Source organism: Marmota marmota, unplaced genomic scaffold (assembly GCF_001458135.2).
Source record: "Marmota marmota marmota unplaced genomic scaffold, marMar, whole genome shotgun sequence".
Classification (NCBI taxonomy): domain Eukaryota; kingdom Metazoa; phylum Chordata; class Mammalia; order Rodentia; family Sciuridae; genus Marmota; species Marmota marmota.
In genome coordinates, this window is record NW_026000130.1 from 267,615 (window position 1) to 279,384 (window position 11,770).

At 35.3% G+C, this 11,770-nt stretch overlaps 1 protein-coding gene across 1 annotated transcript in view; it reads right to left on the reverse strand.

The window, feature by feature from the left end:
- The window catches only part of LOC107154500 (myotubularin-related protein 3-like), a 70,157-nt gene that overhangs the window by 53,641 nt on the left and 4,746 nt on the right, over nucleotides 1-11,770 (reverse strand). The window contains 1 exon segment of the mRNA XM_048784907.1: nucleotides 5,775-5,827. The gene's annotated coding sequence lies outside the window, so the exon portion shown is untranslated.

Consider the following 11,770-nt stretch of genomic DNA (forward strand, 5'->3'; position numbering starts at 1 on the left):
AGTGCTGCTTTAAGAATTTGAGAAAAATTTTAAATTGCCATAGGAATTCCAAATTCACAAGTAAAAGCCAAGATCATGGGTAAGTCTGCAACCAATCTGAATTAAGAAGTTTTTAAAGGTTCCTTTTAAAACTACAAAGAACAGTCATGAACAATCCTTTGGAAATATTCAAGGGTCATTGCAACACCTCACTTGCATAACTTGGGCCGCATTGTGGTAGTTATACTTTCACCACAAAAGAAAGAAGTTGAATCATTACTGTTAGTCTGATAAACAATTAAGACATGTGAATTTGCTTAGGTCTAATAGTAATGGATGGTCCATGTAAGAAATTTTAAAAATAGCTATAAAAGGTAAACAAATACCCTCTTATGATGCTGGTGGGAATATAAAATGGTACAGCCTCTTTGGAAAATAGCCTCATATTTCCTCAAACAATAAAACAGATTTACCAATTGACCCAGCAATAGCATTCCTAGTATTTATCTGAGAAAACAAAAAAGTATGAACACATAAGAACTTATACATACATGTTCTCAGCAACATTACCGAAATAACCAAAAGGTGGAAACTATTTGTTCAACTATATGAACATTTGGATTAACAAAATGGTATCCAAACAATGGATTATTGTTCAGTCTTAGAAAGGAATGAAATATTGATAAACTTTGAACACATGATAAAAGAAGCCAAACACAAAAGACTACATGCCATAGCAGGATTATGTTTACATGAAATGTCTAGAACAAGGAAATTATACAGAGATAGAAAATTAATTACTATTTGCTTAGGGCTGGGAGAGATGGAGGGCAAGAGACAGTGACAGCTAAGGGATATGAAGTTTCTTTTCTGAAGTGATGAAAATGTTCTAAAATAGGCAAGTGATGGCTACAGAATTTTGTGAATACACTAGAGTCACTGAATCCTATACTCTACATGGTGAACTACACAGTATGTGAATCTTCCCCCCCAATCCCACAAACCATCTTGGGAATCAAACCCAGGGATTCTCTACCACTGAGCTACATTTCCAGCGCTTTTCCATTTTTACTTTTAAGACAAGGTCTCACCAAACTTCCCAGACAGATCCCAAACTGGCAATCTTCCTGTCTCATCCTCCAAAGTAGCTGGGACTATAGAACCACACTCGCCAGAATTATATTTTAATAACTGCTTCTTAAAAATCAAGAAGTTTGGGGCTGGGGTTATGGTTCAGTGGTAGAGCACTCATCTCACACGTGCAAGACCCTGGGTTCAATCCTCAGCACCACATAAGAATAAATAAGCGAAATAAAGATACTGTGTACAACTACAAGTAAAAAATGAATATTAAAAAAAAAAAAAAACCAAGGCTGGGGATGTGGCTCAAGTGGTGGCGCGCTCGCCTAGCATGTGGGGCACTGGATTCAATTCTCAGCACCACAGAAAAATAAAATAAAGATATTGTGTCCACTTAAAACTAAAAAATAAATATTAAAAAAGAAGTTCCCTTCTCGTTGTTGCCCCTCAGTTCACCTACACCTATTTATAACTACTTTTAACTACGTGATACTTTCATCCAGATAATTCTGTATGCATATAAAAAAATACAATCTATTCCAAAAAGGGGGATGGAGGGAATGCCATTCTGTTCTCTAATTTCTTCCATTAATATATAGCAAATCCCTCCTGCGTCAGTATGTGTTTTTCGATGGCAGCTCAGTATTCCATCATATCCTAATATGAAATAGTATAATCACATAAACTGGTGAGATATTTAGGTTGTTTCCATCTTTTATTTTCAAATACTTATTTTTTAGTTGTAGTTGGACACAATACCTTTATTTCACTTATTTATTTTTATGTGGTGCTGAGGATCGAACCCAGGGTCTCGAACATGCGAGGTGAGCGCTCTACCACTGAACCACAACCCCAGCCTCTCCCCATCTTTTCATTATCACCAAAAGAGGCACAACAACCATTCACAACTAAATTCCAATCAAGTCACTATTTCTGTAGCCTTGATTCTTAAAAAAATGAATTTACTAGATGAAAAGATCTAAACTTTGTATGGAGAAGGATGCACAAGAGTTATTATTGCCAAAGACTGCATATACTTACTCTTCATCCACACAGTCAACAACTTGGTAGAAGTTTTAAGTCCTCTGTAATTTTAAGTCCTCTGTAATTTTAAAAGTTAAGAATAAGCAAAAGCATCACCTGTATTCATCGTGAAGCATGTTCATATGTATACAGGAAAATGATAAAAAGATTGTTAACAATGGTTATCCCTTTAGGAAATAGTAAGAACAGAGACTTAGGTTTCATACTTTTATACATTTACATTTATCATTAGGAAAACAAAATTTTCCTCTAAAGTTTTTAAAAAAGAAACTCAAAATAACTATTTAATAAAAGGTTATCATTTAACTGATGACAGAGTGTGAAGATAACGACCTCAAGAAAAAGCAATTAAGTCTGTAAAGCAATGGCTCTGAGGGCAGGTAAGATACAAGTCCTGATTCTGCCATATACAGGTTGAGTATCCCTTATTCAAAATGTGTGGAACCACAAGTGTTTGAGATTTCAGAATTTTTCTGATTTTGGAGCATATCAAACTTCCAGATTAGGTCTGGTCAACCTGTTCTAACTCAATGACCTTGAAGGCAAGTCATGATACTTCTTTTACACATGAAGAAACTGAAGTGCAAACGATAGAAATAAAAGCTACATAAAGAGTTGTAAGGACCAAAGGATATGATATATATGATATGCTCAATATTAGTGCCATTTAATTATATGTACATTTAAAATTAATACTGTTTACATGCAATTCTATATATGAAATAGAACTATCTAAAGATTGTACTTCATTAAATAAAATATTCCATTATAAAACAAATAACATGGACAGGACAATTCCCAAGTATCTTTATCCACACATATTTGTATATGTGTACACAGTTATTTTCTTTGAACCTTAAAGGGTTGCATATACTACCATGTTTATTTAATTCTTACTACTTTCAGTGTATATTTCTCAAAAGCAAAGAAAATCTTTTGTATAACCACAGCACTAATTTTCAAATTCAGAAAATTTAACACTGACATAACACTTTAATCCACCACCTCTATTTTACTTTCTTTTTTTAATATTTTATTTTTGAATTGTAGTTGGACACAATACCTTTATTTTATTTTTACATGGTGCTGAGGATCGAACCCAGGGCCTTGCATGTGCTAGGCGAGTGCTCTGCCACTGAGTCACAATCCCAGCCCTCTATTCTACTTTCATCAATTTATCTAATTATATCTTTTATAGCAAATCTGCACATTCCTCCTGCCCCTGTAAAGGATCCATTCCAGAATCACATTGGATCCATTTGTCATATGTCTGGTCTCCTTTTATCTGAGGCACATATTAATTAATTAATTAATTAATTAATTAATTTTGGAGGGAGTACCAGGGATTGAACTCAGGAACACATAACTGCTGAGCCACATTCCCAGCCCTATTTTGTATTATTTAGAGATAGGGTCTCTCTGAATTGCTTAGTGCCTCGCCATTTCCAAGGCTGGCTTTGAACTCAAAATCCTCCTGCCTCAGCCTCCCAAACTGCTGGGATTCTATAAATCCAAGCAACATTTCTGAAATCACCTATAGAATGGGCGGCCAAACCCAGCATTCATTGTTTTGTAAATGTCTTTGATGTTTTTCTGTAGATTGATTTTAAAGTTAAAAACAAATAAACATTTACATTATGATACTGTAAATATTAAACACTGAAAACCAACCAATATCTTAGAATTATACTTCTTTTTCTAAAAAGAAACCCTTTCTCTATAAAGCAACCCCTTTAAACAAATGAAGGACAAGATTCCTATCCCAAGCATCAAGTTCAAATTTCTCTTTTCTTAATATATGTATGCGAATTTGACAGTGGTAACTCACAGGCTTCTCTGAGTTCCAGCAACAGTACCCATTCCAGGATTCAATTAACAGAAATCTTTATGAAACTGTTATTTCAAGCATTTTTTTAAATATATATTTATTTTTTAGTTATAGATGGACACAATATCTTTATTTTATTTGTATGTGGTGCTGGGGATCGAACCCAATGCAAGCGCTTTACCTCTGAGCCACAGCCCCAACCCCAATTTCAAGCATTTTTAAAGAAGAAATTACTCAATTCCTCACTTAAAAACAAAAATTCACACTTGCAAACGGTAACAATTCAACCAAATAAGATACTGAGCAACTTGGACTACAAAGACATTGATTCTATACTGTATAATACTTGCAAAGAAAGAAACACAGTAAACTAAACCAAAGGTTATGATACCCAATTTCTACTCAAACCAATCTATTCTCCTCCCTCCTTACCAAAATCAAAACTCTAATCAAGAGGGATTTAGAGTAAGAAGGCACTAGTATCCAGGACTTGGGTGAGAAGTATATAAACTGATAATGCAAACACAAAGTTAGTGCTTGCCTTTTGGCATTTGTAGTTCTGAGGAGCTGACAGATGTAACTAATAAAGCAGAGTATGAGAAGAGATAAAGAAATATAATTCCATGGTAATGCAAAAGACAGAAAGATTCTAACCTGGGCATTCAAGGAGGGCTTTGTAGAAGACTTGAGCTTTTAATTATTGAACCAGCAAGATTTTTTTTTTTTTTTTTGGTACCAGGGATTGCACTCAGCAACACTCAACCACTGAGTCCCATCCTCAGTTCTATTTTTTTTAAGAGAGAGAGAGAGAGAGAGAGAGAGAGAGAGAATTTTTAATATTTATTTTTCAGTTTAAGGTGGACACAACATCTTTATTTTATTTTTATATGGTGCTGAAGATCGCGAACCCAGAGCCCTGCGCATGCCAGACAAGCGCGTTACCACTTGAGCCACATCCCCAGCCCCTATTTTGTATTTCACTGAGTTGCTTAGGGCCTCACTGTTGCTGGCTTTGAACTTGTGATCCTCCTGCCTCAGCCTCCCGAGCTGCTGGGATTACAGGCGTGCGACACGATGCCCAGCCAAACCAGCAAGATCTTGAACTATGAGACAAAGATTGAACAGAAATGGTACATATAGCAGAAAAAAAAAAACAAAACTGAACACCGAACAGTATTAAAAAGACAGGAAGTAGGCAAGTGTGTTTATAACAAGAGTCATCCAAGGTACACAGGGAAGAGGTTATTAGCTATAGAACATTTGTTCAAATCCATCTCTAAAGAGCCCTACATGCCATGCTAAGGAGTTGGATCCATGTTCTAGGGCAATGATAAGCCAAGACAATGGTTTGGATTTAATAACTTAAAAGCAAAGCACAACTTTTCAATGAAAGGGAATTATAATTCCCTAAATTAAACAGATTTATAAGGCTATAATAAAGATACAGTAAGGGACAGATACCGCCGGCTTAATATCCACACTGGAGAAAGATCTAGAAAAATCTTTAGAACTTGTTTTTCTAATTAAACTTCACACTTGTACTACTACCTCTAGTATTAAGAGGCATTAATTATCATATAAATATATACCAATTTTAAGAAAATTCAAAGAATCAAGTTTTCAATTTTAAAACTCCAGATTGGTAAGGGCTGTTTATTTTAGAAGAAATACTTGCTGCAACTCATTAACTTTCAATTTAAAAACAAATTTCCAGGCACAGAACATTACCACAATTACATATGGAAAAAGTAACTCTCCCTGTATCCTAGTGAAGGAAAAATAAAATTGAAATTACACACACACACACACACACACACACACACCATGGGGGGGTATAACTTACCAAATGAAGTTTGTACTGAGAACTTTTTCTATCAGAAGGTTTCACAAGGAAATCTGCAAAAGAAACACATTTTATAATGACAAATATTTTAAGAATCAAGATAGATTTCACTACCAGATTTTTCTGTACAAGTTAGAACATATGATGGATTTTTCTTGCTGCAATAAAGACTGTTCAGAAAACACTCTTTATTGCAGCAAATAACCACAAATTTTATAATATTTAAATCACAGAATTAAGACCCAGCCAGGCGTTCGCATGCCTTCTGCAACAGTAGAAATATACAAAAAAGAGCTTTCCAGGAACCTCCTATTTTAGGGCATTTCTTCAGTCAAGAAAGCATCATTTCTGACAGCTTGTCAGGGAAATCTCCGCAACTTAAAAGAACAGGTACGTTAAAACTAAGGTCACAGCTACTCTGGTTTGGACTTCCTAAAGTTTTTGGTACATATAATTGCCTTCTACCAATGAATCTTTTTTAAGAAAAAAGAAAGGGGCACAAAGAATTTGTTCTCTACTAGGCAACAATTCTGACCTTTACAGAAATAAAAAACCTAATTGACCTAATTCCTTTGTGATTATTTCTCTCAATATTTCTAGACACAATTCTTTTGAGATGATGGTTCAAGTGACATGAAGTCATATATGTGAAGAAGAATGTAATGAATATTGAAACTCTAAAGAATCAGAAAAAGAACTATTTCATTAGAAAATGAGGGTGGAATTCAAGGAAGCTAGCCAGCTATGTACGATATTCTAGTAACGTCCCAAGAAGATATATGTCCATCAGATAATTAGGGTTGTGACTGGGTGTGATGGTGCACACTTGTAATCCCAGAGGCTTGGGAGGCTGAGAGAGGAGGACTGGGGGTTCAAAGGCAGCCTCAGCAAAAGCTAGGTACTAAGCAACACAGTGAGATGCTGTCTCTAAGTAAAGTACAAAAAAGGGATGGGGATGTGACTAGTGGTCAAGTGCTCCTGAGTTCAATCCCCAGTACCTCCCCCCCCCCTGCAAAAAAAAGATAATTGGGGTTGTGGGGTGGGATTAAATTCAACACAAAATCACTATATCTATTCTAAGAATTATCTGACATGTTTTAGAAATTACTTATTCTGTCAGAAATATGTTCATTAAGTGTTCATGTAAAATTTCCACATGAAATTCCAAGAAATGAACCAAATAAAAAGACAGATTCAACGAAAAGGCTGAGACAGGTAGGCTTCAATTACAGCAAAGAATCTTCTTCCCAATAACCAAAATCAAACATCTTCTTGACTGGAAATAAGCATATCACTGTGAAACACCACCAGCAAAATACATTGCCCATGTCTCTAAGGACTATTTGTCACATAAGGGCCATGAGTCTAAAAGAAGCTCGGTGGGAGACAAGCGTGAGGCCCTGGGTTTGATCCCCAGTACCACATAAAAATAAACAAATAAATTAAAGGCATTCTGTCCATCTACAAAAAGAAAAAAAAAAGGTGACGAGCGCCTTCCTATGATAAAAGTCAGATGTACCTCAAAGTAGTTATGTTTGGGGGCCTTGAACATAATCTTAATTTTAGAGCTAGAGAATTTAATATGGTTATGTTGGGTGAGGTAGGGGTTAATTAACTCTTAAAGTTACTCTTAAGTTCCATCACAAAGGAATACAAAAATTAAATCCTTCTGGCCAGATGCAGTAGCCAGCAGCTCCAGAGGCCAAGGCAGGAGGATTGCGAGTTCAAAGCCAGCCTCAGCAAAAGCAAGGCACTGAGAAACTCAATGAGACCCTGTCTCTAAATAAAATACAAAATAGGCTGTGGCAAAGTGGTCAAGTGACCCTGAGTTCAATTCCCAGTACCCAAAATAAAATAAATCATTCTGAAGCTATCTGAATTAAGATGTAAGTTTTTTACCATTACATATTACACCATATGAATATGATTTTATCTATTGTAAGAGATAACCCTAAAGAATAAAAATCAACATAGTTGAATATTAAATACTATGACACGAGATATTATCACACAGTTTGATCAGAGAAAGAAACCTAACACAATATACTCAATGAACTCTCTTTCTGGAAGATAATGAGGTTGACTATGAAAGCACAGAGGCCCTGAGAAGGCCAAGAAGGAATGGACAAATTTAGTATCTACTCAGTATAGTTTGTGATTACCTATGTGCCATCTACTAGTTTCAACAAGGGCAAAGAAGTACACCAATCTGGATGATTTATATAATCTTTTGAAGCCATTACATTTTTTAAAGAATTTAACCTTTTTTTTTATTTGCTTTTATGTGGTGCTGAGGATCTGACCTAGTGCCTCACCCATGCTAGGCAAGCGTTCTACCACAGAGCCACAACTCCAGCCCCAACTTTTTAAAAAATTTTTTAAGTTATTGATAGAAATAAATGAATAAATAAAGATCTATGTGGTGCTGAGAATCAAACCCAGTGCCTCACACATGCCAGGCAAGTGTGCTACCACTGAGCCACAGCCACAGCCCCAACTTTTTAAAAAACATAAAAACTAATCAGTAAATATAAACAAGGGTCCCTCTCCTGAGAGAACCTACTCTCTCCCTTTACTGTGTCCCCTTCTCTCCTTTCCTATCCTTTCTAATAAACTCATGCCTATTATTCTGAAAAAATAAATAAAACAGGAAAAACTAAAACAAAGGCCAGGCATCCTAAAATGTTTGGGGGGATGGGAGAGGGGGACAGTGGAGAACTTTTTTTTTTTTTAACTGAAATACATTTTGAAAAATGGAGTAATTTTCAAATAGCCCTGTCACTTTTCAAATGCAGGATATTAAGAGTTCAAAACTTTAAGAAGGCAAGCAACATTAAATAATTTTAAAACAATCTTATTTACTGTGGATATGAAAACAAATGGATCTTCTTGCACATGTACTGAATAGTTTAAAAAAAAAAAGAGAGAACAGATTTGGAACACACCTTGAGTGTGGAGGCAATACTAAATAGTAAATCCGGGAATATTAAATTTTAAGAAATGATTTTACAGCAAGGCACAGTGACATAGACCTTAGTCCCAGCTACTTTAGAGGTTAAGATGGGATCACTTGAGCCCAAAAGTTCAGAACCATCCTGGTCAACATAGCTAGATCTTATGTAAAAATAAATAAATAAATAAATTTTTTAAAAGATTTAAAAAAAAAAAAGCTTTACAACTGCCACTGGAAGGGATAATTTTTTTCTTTTTTCCTTATTTATGTCTGTTAACTTTTTAGATATTCAAAACTAGGATACCTGTAGTAGGTTGGGTAGGATTATCCTTGGTGGAGAGATGATTTAATCATTGGCATTAAGTCAAACACAAGCATTTATCATCTGGGTAAAGCAACTGTGGCTTAAACTTATTCCCTCAAACTCAAGTTTCCTAAAAACCTTTACTGCTTAAGACAAGTATAACTAAAAATACAAACAAGGAGAAAATCAAAAACATTAATGCATCCACCTACTATGCTTAAGTGGTGAAGATTCATGCATTCAACAAATATTTTTGGATGGGAGGTACTACTCCAGACACTGGTGATGCAGCAATGAACAAAAATTAAGTTCTAATCCTTCCACAGCTGCCATTTTACTATCAACTATGATCTCACAGGCCTGATTGTTCACAGTTTGACTTTTTCCCCTATTTATACTTTGAAAACAATAAAACAAATTGGCAGTATTTAGTTCAATATGTAACTTTATGATCAGTGTACTACATTTTTCTGCCAGCTGTGGGACACAGATAAGCAGTTAAAACATTATCATTTCCTAAACAAAAAACTACTTCCCTCTCTGGGGCAGGGGCGGAGGTTGGGGGGGCTTATCAAGTTGTCAGAATCAGCTAGACTTCATGTTATAATCACCTTTCTGTACCAAAAGAAACTATAGTGGTACCAAGACTCTTAAACCACTAACATTTATGATAATGTCACTATAATAAGCATAAGCTCGTGGAGCACAATGGCACATACCTATTCTATAATCTCACTTAGTTGAGAGGCTGAAGCAGGATGACTGCAAATTCAAAGTCAATCTTAGCAACTTTACAAGACCCCATCTCAAAATAAAATTATAAGGGTTGCAGGGGCTGGAGTTGTGGCTCAGTGGTAGAGCATTTGCCTAGCATGTGTGAGGCACTGGATTCGATCCTCAGCACCACATAAAAATAAAAATATTGTGTCCATCTACAACTAAAAAAAAAAAAAAATTTTGAATTAAAAGGGTTGGGGATGTAGCTCAGTGATAGTTGCTGGACTAGCATGCACAAGGCCCTGGATTTAAAAAAGGTAAAAGCTTTGTTTCAACAGATAATAACCAGAAGATCAATTCTGTCTGGTTCTGTACTACATTAGTGGTGGCCTTTGGCCCACTTCTCATTTACATAAATGGACTTTTTTTATATATATATAAAATGTGGGAGAGGTTCTGAACACATTCCTCAAAGAAGGCTCTGCGAGAAAGAGAATTTCAAAGTCAGCTGGTAATCAATGTTTAAGGTCATTTTTCTTCATTTAGCCACTGAAATGCTAGCAAAAGTTTTTCCAAATGTGAACCCCAAAACATGAGAAATTAAACACAAAGTGATCATTGTGCTCTGATATTTTTAGACAATTAAGATACTTCACAACACCTTATTGTTTTTCACATCAAGAAATAGGAAGGGGGAAGCCCCACGTTATCAGAAAAGATTAGCTATGATGAATTCAATAATAACTGGGTACCCTTTAAAACAATTTCACAACCACTTCTCTTTAAACTTAATCCTCATGGCAGGGGCAGGTGAGGGGACATATCAAGCATATATGATGACTTGATCACCAAAACAGATTAAAACCAATCACATACAATTTTTTTTTTAAAGTGGGGAGGGTTAAGAATTTTAATTTCATTCTTTGTACTAAGGATTGAACCCAGGGGCGCTTAATGTGGGGATGAATCACATTCCCAGTCATCCCTCCCCACCTTTGTATTTTATTTAGAGACAGGATCTTGATGAGTTGCTTAGGGCCTTGCTAAATTGCCGAGGCTGGCTTTGAACCTACGATCCTCCTACCTCAGCCTCCTGAACTGTCAGTATTACAGGTATGTGCCACTGCACCACGCAAGAATTTTTTTAAATTTAAGAAAGAATATTAAGATAGTATATTCTGACTTGCTCTTTATAATCACTTCCATGCATAACAGGTTCACTTCATACTTGAACTCAAATATATTAAACTATTAATAGGATTATAAGTAAGTTATATAAATAAACCATGATGTTATTTTCTAACTGCATGTCCAGAAGAAAGAACATGGGGTAGGCCTCATTTTACTTAATTAAAAGTCTAATTTTATAAGGCAGTATTTTAAGTTCACCATCTAAAATAAAGAAATGTTCCCTATCTCCTAGAAGAAGAAGTTAAAACCTTTAGATCAAAAGGAAATATTTAAGTCTTGGTTAATTAAGAAAAAAGATAGGAAATTCAGCAATCACTATAAGTTGAATTAAAAGGCAAGCAGATATGTACAACCATAATGCACCAATTTTAAAATGTGGAGGAAAAAAAACAAGCAAGATCAGAGTGCCAGAGGTAATTCAATACTTGTAATTGCTATGGAAAGATCAGAAAGACTAGCCACAAGCACTGGAAAAAAGTTTCCTGACTTTTGTTCCTTTTACTAATTCCAAAGTCTACTGTGGGAAGGCAAATTCCTGTACACTCATTAATGTCCTGTTACCTGTTCTCAGTTAATCACTGATGAAGAGGAAAGAAATAATTGTGGTTCACAAGCCCTCCCTCTTTCCTCCCTACCTTGATCCAAATCAGAATCCTCACCAGCAATGCAGAGATCAAATCTTTTTTATTCAAATTCTAGAAATTCACAGAAACTTAATATTTCTCATTATAATCTTACAATGACTTCTGCCCTCTCTTAACATATATTTAACACTAAACCACTAAATCTGTACTTTTAACACTAGGAGGCAGGATGGACAAAGTTTTAATT